The sequence below is a fragment of the Lipotes vexillifer genome, unplaced genomic scaffold (assembly GCF_000442215.2).
Source record: "Lipotes vexillifer unplaced genomic scaffold, Lipotes_vexillifer_v1.1 scaffold591, whole genome shotgun sequence".
NCBI classification, from domain to species: Eukaryota; Metazoa; Chordata; class Mammalia; order Artiodactyla; family Lipotidae; genus Lipotes; species Lipotes vexillifer.
In genome coordinates, this window is record NW_006791954.1 from 4,552,034 (window position 1) to 4,559,108 (window position 7,075).

Below are 7,075 nucleotides of genomic sequence, written 5' to 3' on the forward strand. Positions count from 1 at the left end.
GGGCGGGGGGGGAGGGGTGCAGCACAGAGTTAAATGGAATGGAGAAGATACAGGAAGATTAAAGGGAGTCAGGACTAGAATGGGGAAAAGGAAAAGTAGGGATCCTGTCAGGTTTTTCCCTCCTGAATCAACCTTCTCTAAACTGGAGCACTAAGAAGAGGGTGTCAAACGGGCTTAATACGAAGAATAAATGGGTACCAAGGGGTTAAGCCAGTTCCGGTTGCCTAAATACGCCCTTAGCTCTGGCTGCGTCCCTCAGCCATTACCACCCCAAATCCAGATTTCCCCCCCCATTCCCTCCACCTTCCCCAACCCTAAAACTATAATTCCCTCTTTCCTTTTCAACCACCACCTCCCCAAATTTAAGCCTACCGGATAAAGCAGTCCTAGATCCTAGGTACCGCCATTTTTGCACTTATCAAAGAGCTAATTTTCTATTGGCTGGGAGTAACAAACATGAACCAGTAGGAATGCAGCAAGAGACCGCTCATTCCACGATGCCTTCTGGGAGTTGTAGTTCCTTGGACTCCGCTAGCGAGGACGCTAAGCGAGGAACCCAAGAGACGAAGCTGGTCAGCTCACCTTGTTTCTCTTCTTTAGGAAAAGACTGCTAGGAGCTGAGGCATCCCAAAGACTCGGGGGGCTTAGGGAGAAAGGCTCTCGAAAGGTCTCCCGCTATCAGGCATCGTCCAGTGACGTCACTATCGACCGAGCATTTAAATCACTTTCCGACACCCTTCCATTACCCGTAGTTAGTAGGCACACCAAAGGTGTGGTATACGTTCAGCAATAGGTTTTCTCTTTCCTGGCCTCCTTTTGTTCTCCTAGACCCCTGGATCTACCTGAGTTCTTCTCATTTCCACACCTGTATTCCAGAAGTGACGCTGAGTCTCTGTCAGTTGTACACACCTCACCCACTCCTTCACCCCCAAATCTGGAAGTCCTCTCAGAATCTCTTGGCCCAGAATACTGCTTGACTACAGGGAGACGTAAGGAGGAAACTGAGGTTTAGGATATAGAAAATAAGGAAAGTTTGAGAAACTGTTACAGTCAAGAGGGCCTAAGGAGACACGATGACTAAATGTAACTTGGTATCCTGGATGTGATCCTGAAACAGAAGAACATTAGGTGAAAACTAAGCAATCTGAATAAAGCATGGACTTTCGTTAATAAAAATGTATCAATATTGGTTCATTAATCGTAACATGTACCATACTAATGTAAGAGGTTAAAGGCGGGGGTTTGGGTGTGGGATACATGAGGACCCTCTACTATCTTCAAATTTTTTCCTATAAATATAAAACTATTCTTTAAAGAAATGTTTATTAAAACCAATATAATGTCTCGCTTTATCCTATGGAACCATATCGTAGATAATTTTGTCCAGTGTTTGGGGTATTAGCCCTTCTTCCTCCCTTCCCCGCAGTGAGAAGCCAAAAGCAAATGCTACCCACCTCTGACTCCAACATCTGGGCCTCATCTGAGCTTCCCTATACACAGGCCTCATCCCTGTCCTGTCCCTTGGACAGGTCATCACTAACATTTACAACCAGAACAACATGGAAGCCTCCAGCCAGTGTCCTGCTACCCCTATTTTCAGTCCCCCATCCCATACTGTGAGGAGCCTCATATCCCCATCCATGAGTCTAAGCTCCATCCATATTTCCCAATAACCATTCTTTGGTCATACTTTCAGTGGCAAAATCAGTTCTCAGAGGGATGACTCTGGAAGAGCAGTCCACTAAGGCCCTGGAAGCAAACATGAGGCCCTTAGGGCAGAGAATCACAGGATCCTGGGTATCTGGAGCATAGTCTAAACAGGGAGACAAGAACTCCTGTTCTGAAGAGGAGAGTGCACCTGGAGGAGAGCCAGATCACATCCCTCTAAGGTCATGACTGCCTATGGCCTTCCTCCATCCCCATAACCCACCCACAACCCCTTCCATTCTGCTCCTTTTAGTGCCTGCCCACGCGACACCACGGGGAAATAATGTTTATACAAAACAGCTGCCAAATATGTGTAGCCAAAGCATCCAAAGCAGGAAGGAGGGAGAACCCAGACTCCTCACAGTTAACCTCCAAACTCCCCCAGCCACACACACACACACACACACACACAAACATACTGGAGACAGCCACAGACCCTTTTTCTCAGCAGTCCCTCACATATCTGGCTTCCCTTCTTCTCCCAGGCCCCTCACTCTACCTTTGCCTGCTTCCCTCCTCTCATCTCTTTGCTGTTACTGCAGCTTAGGGCTCCCCACCTTGATCCGTCCCTGGATCCTGCAGCTCCTTTCCCATCCCTCAGAGCCCAAACTGCCCTCTTGGAGAAAAACTGTCAACTTTGTTACTGCTCCTGACTTAGTAGGTATTTGGTCCAGTCCACATGGGAGTGGAGAACGTTTGGGCCCTGAGGATAGTGATAGTCTGAACTCAAATCATCCCCTTCTGGGCTTCCCTGGTGGTGCAGTGGTTGAGAGTCCGCCTGCCGATGCAGGGGACACGGGTTCGTGCCCCGGTCCGGAAGGATCCCACATGCCACGGAGCGGCTGGGCCCGTGTGTCCGGAGCCTGTGCTCCGCAACGGGAGAGGCCACAACAGTGAGAGGTCCGCGTACCGCAAAAAGAAAAAAAAAAAAAAAAAAATCATCCCCTTCTGTCAGGAAGCTGGCAGATCTCCAGGGGGGTGCTTCCTCCCCACTTTACAGTGGCAGGCAGGTGGCTTCTGTGGTGAGACAGTCTGCCTTCCCTATCCCCCACCTGTCACCAGCAGCCCTTTCTCTTGGCTTGGCAGGGTTTCCCCAAGGACTGGACTCCTAAGGGTGTGAAAGAACTCCCTTATTATTATTATTATTATTATTATTATTATTATTATTTTGGCCATGCCGCATGGCTTGTGGGATCTTAGTTCCCCAACCAGGGATTGAACCTGGGCCCTTGGCAGTGAAAGCGTGGAGTCCTAACCACTGGACCACCAGGGAATTCCCTAAAAGGGTTTCCTTAGTTCTGGGCAAGGACTATTTCCAATTTCTCTACTTTGGCCTGACTCTCTAGTCTGTCAATTTCACAGACAGCCTTTCTTTTTTTTTTTGCGGTACATGGGCCTCTCACTGTTGTGGCCTCTCCCGTTGCGGAGCACAGGCTCCGAACACGCAGGCTTAGCGGCCATGGCTCACGGGCCCAGCCGCTCCGCGGCATGTGGGATCTTCCTGGACCAGGGCACGAACCCGTGTTCCCTGCATCGGCAGGCGGACTCTCAACCACTGCGCCACCAGGGAAGCCCTCACAGACAGCCTTTCTGTACACCACTGCTTCCCTTCAGACCAGAATAGCTTCCTAGGACTCACAAGCTCTTGGCTTGCCCTCCACAAGGACAGGACTCCACGATAATACTCCTGTGGATGAGAGAAGAGATGCCAACATCCCCTTTGTGTGTAGAAGGAAACCCGCCCCACACACAGCCCCTCTTACACATCCCTCTTACTTATTCCACTTTCCTTGGCTATCCTTTCCTTCTCCCTCAGCACTGATACAGACTGGGCTCCCACTTCTGCTCTCTTAGCCCTGAGCCCCAAGCTCTTCATCTTGTTGTCTGGTCTGGCTGGGGAAGAAGAGGGGCAGATAGAAGCCAGCCAGGCAGAGTGACATGGCAACACTGGAGCAGCAGCAGAAAAGGAACTAGGTCAAAGTGAGGACTTGGGGTGGGGTAAGAGGCTGTGAGGAATTGGGGTTTTGGTAACCAAGGACATGGAAACATTCCCCACCTAGGCTGTAAAGAAGTATAAGGAAAAGTGGCAAGTCTAGACCCAGAAACACTGAAATACTTGGTAAGCATACAACGCACAAAGGGTTTCATCTTCCCTTCTCTCTATAGGGTAACTGACTCGTTTCCCCTCCTCTAACTGGAACATTTTCCTTTGGATGCTCGCCTGGGTCCCCCCACTAAGGGGAGTTAATTGGCAGCAGGTGGGTGGGAAAGAAAGAGAGTTGTTCCCACACACTCATACACAGCTGGCTCCAAACCAGTTCCCTCCCCCCACCAGTCCCCACCTCAGAATCCCTGCTCTCTGTCTATCTGGGGAAGAGGAAGATGGGGGAGAAGGCTACAAGGTAGTTCCAGGGACAGCTCCTGGATGCCCACAGTTCCATCTCTGTCTTCCCACTGCCCCCAGGAAAGGTCCAGAATGAGACCAGCCAGGACAGTGAAAGGCAGAATTTGAACCAATCCTTGGAGTTGTTTCCTCCCTAACACCCTGAAGGATGCCTTCCCTCTCCACACCCTCCAGTGTGGAGAAAAGAGTGCTGTGATCCTGAATCCTGGACAGGCCAGCTGCTCCTTCCTCCGGGCCCTGAGAGCCACTCTGTACTCTTGGCCTCCACATCAACCTGTCCCATCTCTCCTTTAACTGAAGGCGGAGGGCTGCAGTGTGGTAGGTAAAGGAGACTGCCCCCTACCCCTCCCCTCCTCTCTCCTCCTGGCAAAGCAGGACGAAGGGGATGCACAGGGCAGAGAAACCAGAAGTTGGGCAAGTTTAGGGGATCTAATACCTGGCATGTATTAAATGTTCAAAAAGAAGTGTCAAATGAATGAATAAAAGTAGGAGAAACTCTGAAAGACAACCTGGAGAAGGTGTCAGCTTGTTTTTCCACTTCTATCCTCAGATACCAAAAGCAAGGCTCAGCCAGGCCCGAGTCCCTTTGCTGATTCTTTTTTGTGACCCGTAACCAGGGCACGTGATAGGACAAATGTGGTCGATAGGGGGGCATTAAGTGGCCACTTTACTCTTAGCAGGACAATTGTTTGCTAATTTCCCAGTCTCTCATCTCTGCCAGCCACTTAATCCCCAATTCCCATAAACTGACCCCCCTTTCTTTCCTCCATTTCCACCATCTTTTCTTGATTAAAAAATTGGTAAGAGGGAGAAATACCTGGGTTTTAAGTTCTCTTAGTTGGTGATACCTCAGTTTCCTCTGCTTTCCGGAGTCTTTCCAGAACTCCCCAATAAGTGGGGCTGTGTCTGCAGAATCAAGGGGTGTCTGCTGGACACCTCATCACTTGCTGACATCACCCAGAGCCCAGGAGGTCAAGATGAGATGGGGAGAGGAATTACTGAGGCCCAGGCCACTGAGCTAGTTCCAGGACAGGCTGGCAGAGGGCTTGTCTGTTCCCCCAAACTGTTTGGGGCTTCTTGGCAGGGGTGGAGAATGCTGTGTGGGGTCTTGGCTTCCAGGCTTTTGGGGAAGCTATTCAGAAAGCAATCTGGATCCCCTGGTTTCTAGGGGTGGGACCCTTGAGAAATCTTGGGGTGCTTCCTAGCAACAGTCTGGGAGGGAGAGAAGGAAAGGGAAGGAGGAGAGGGAGGGGCCTGGGCATAGCTGTTCCAATGGGAGCCCAGAGAACAGGCTGTTCTTGCTGCCTCCTTGGCAACCAAAATCTAAGAGGGAGGGGGCCGTCAGATGTATCCCCTTGCGGGGTCTCTATCCGTCCTCACTCATGCCGCACCATTCTGTTCTCCCCTTGGACTCAGCACTGAAGCAGGGGTAGCGGGGATGGTAGGAGCATCCCGGTAGAGGTTTCATGGCAAGGAGGGAACATGAGTTGGGGATGAAATGACCATGAGGCGAGCTATAAGCTTCAAGAAGTGGGGGTAGGCAGGCTGAGTGCGGTGGGAAGGGGAGTGATGCAACACAGGGCCAGGGGCTATAAGCACAGACTTGGGCTGGATCCTGGCATCTGGCAAGATGCCTGCTTTGGAGGCAGTATGCCCTTCACTTTGTCCTTGCCCAGGTCTGCTACCAGCCCACATCTGGAGCCAAGGAAAGGGAGAGAGGTAAGGAGAAGATAAGAATGGTGAACTTTCATCTTTGAGTTCAAGGTGCTCACTCTGGCCCTGGGGAAAAAAGATGGATCAGGAGACACTTCATTTTCTATGGCTCTGGGTCTAGGATTTCAAAAGGTCTCCCTCATCCAATAACTTTAGGGCCTTTCATCAAAAAGATGTGGTGGGGGGCTTCCCTGGTGGCGCAGTGGTTGAGAGTCTGCCTGCCGATGCAGGGGACACGGGTTCGTGCCCCGGTCCGGGAAGATCCCACATGCCACGGAGTGGCTGGGCCCGTGAGCCATGGCCGCTGAGCCTGCGCATCCAGAGCCTGTGCTCCACGATGGGAGAGGCCATTAACAGTGAGAGGCCCGCATACCACAAAAAAAAAAAAAAAAAAAAAAAAAAAAAAAAAGGGGGGGGGGAGACAAAAACCATAGCACTTTCACCTTCTCGCTCTGGACTCCATCACCCTGCCCTACCTAATCCAGATTGCTGCTAGACCTCTCCACTGCCTCCTGTTTCTGGCTGATGGATGCAGAGGATACATGCACCTCATCTCATAAATGTATCTTATGTACTGAGATTATGTACTGCCTAACTCCTTGGGCAGCCCAATCCCAAGGGACTATCTCCATACATGGTACAGCCTGCACCCTAAGCACTGCACACCGCAGCCCTGCCCTGCGCCCCCCGCCATCAGCCAAACCCGATCACTGAGGAGGTGGCATTGATTGGCAGACAGCCACCATCACTGCACCTCCTCCTGCATGCTGCCCTGACCCTGCATGATCAGCTTCCTGCCCCATACTGCAGCTGTTGCATGTCCACCGTGAGCCCAGGCTGAACCCACAGGTTCATTTACTGCATGCTGACACTGCACACTGCAGCCCCTATTCCCCACTGCAGGCTCCCTTCCCCCACTGCAAACCCCTAATCACCACCACTCCACTCTGCATCCCATGCATTTCTCATCCCCTTGATTCCAGGGGGTCCCAAGAGAGTCACTCTCCCCTCCCCCATGCATTGCAAACCCCAATACCCCCTAAAAGAAGTGGCTCCAACAGAGCTGAGGATGCAGGTGGCTGAGACTAAGAAAACCAAGGGCAGCCCAATTCAGATAGGCTGTTGGTCAGAACCCCACATTTGACAAGTGATTCAGTACAAACTGGGTGACTGGTAGGACAGCTCCCCTTAACACACACACATACACACACACACACACACACACACACACACACACACACACACACACAC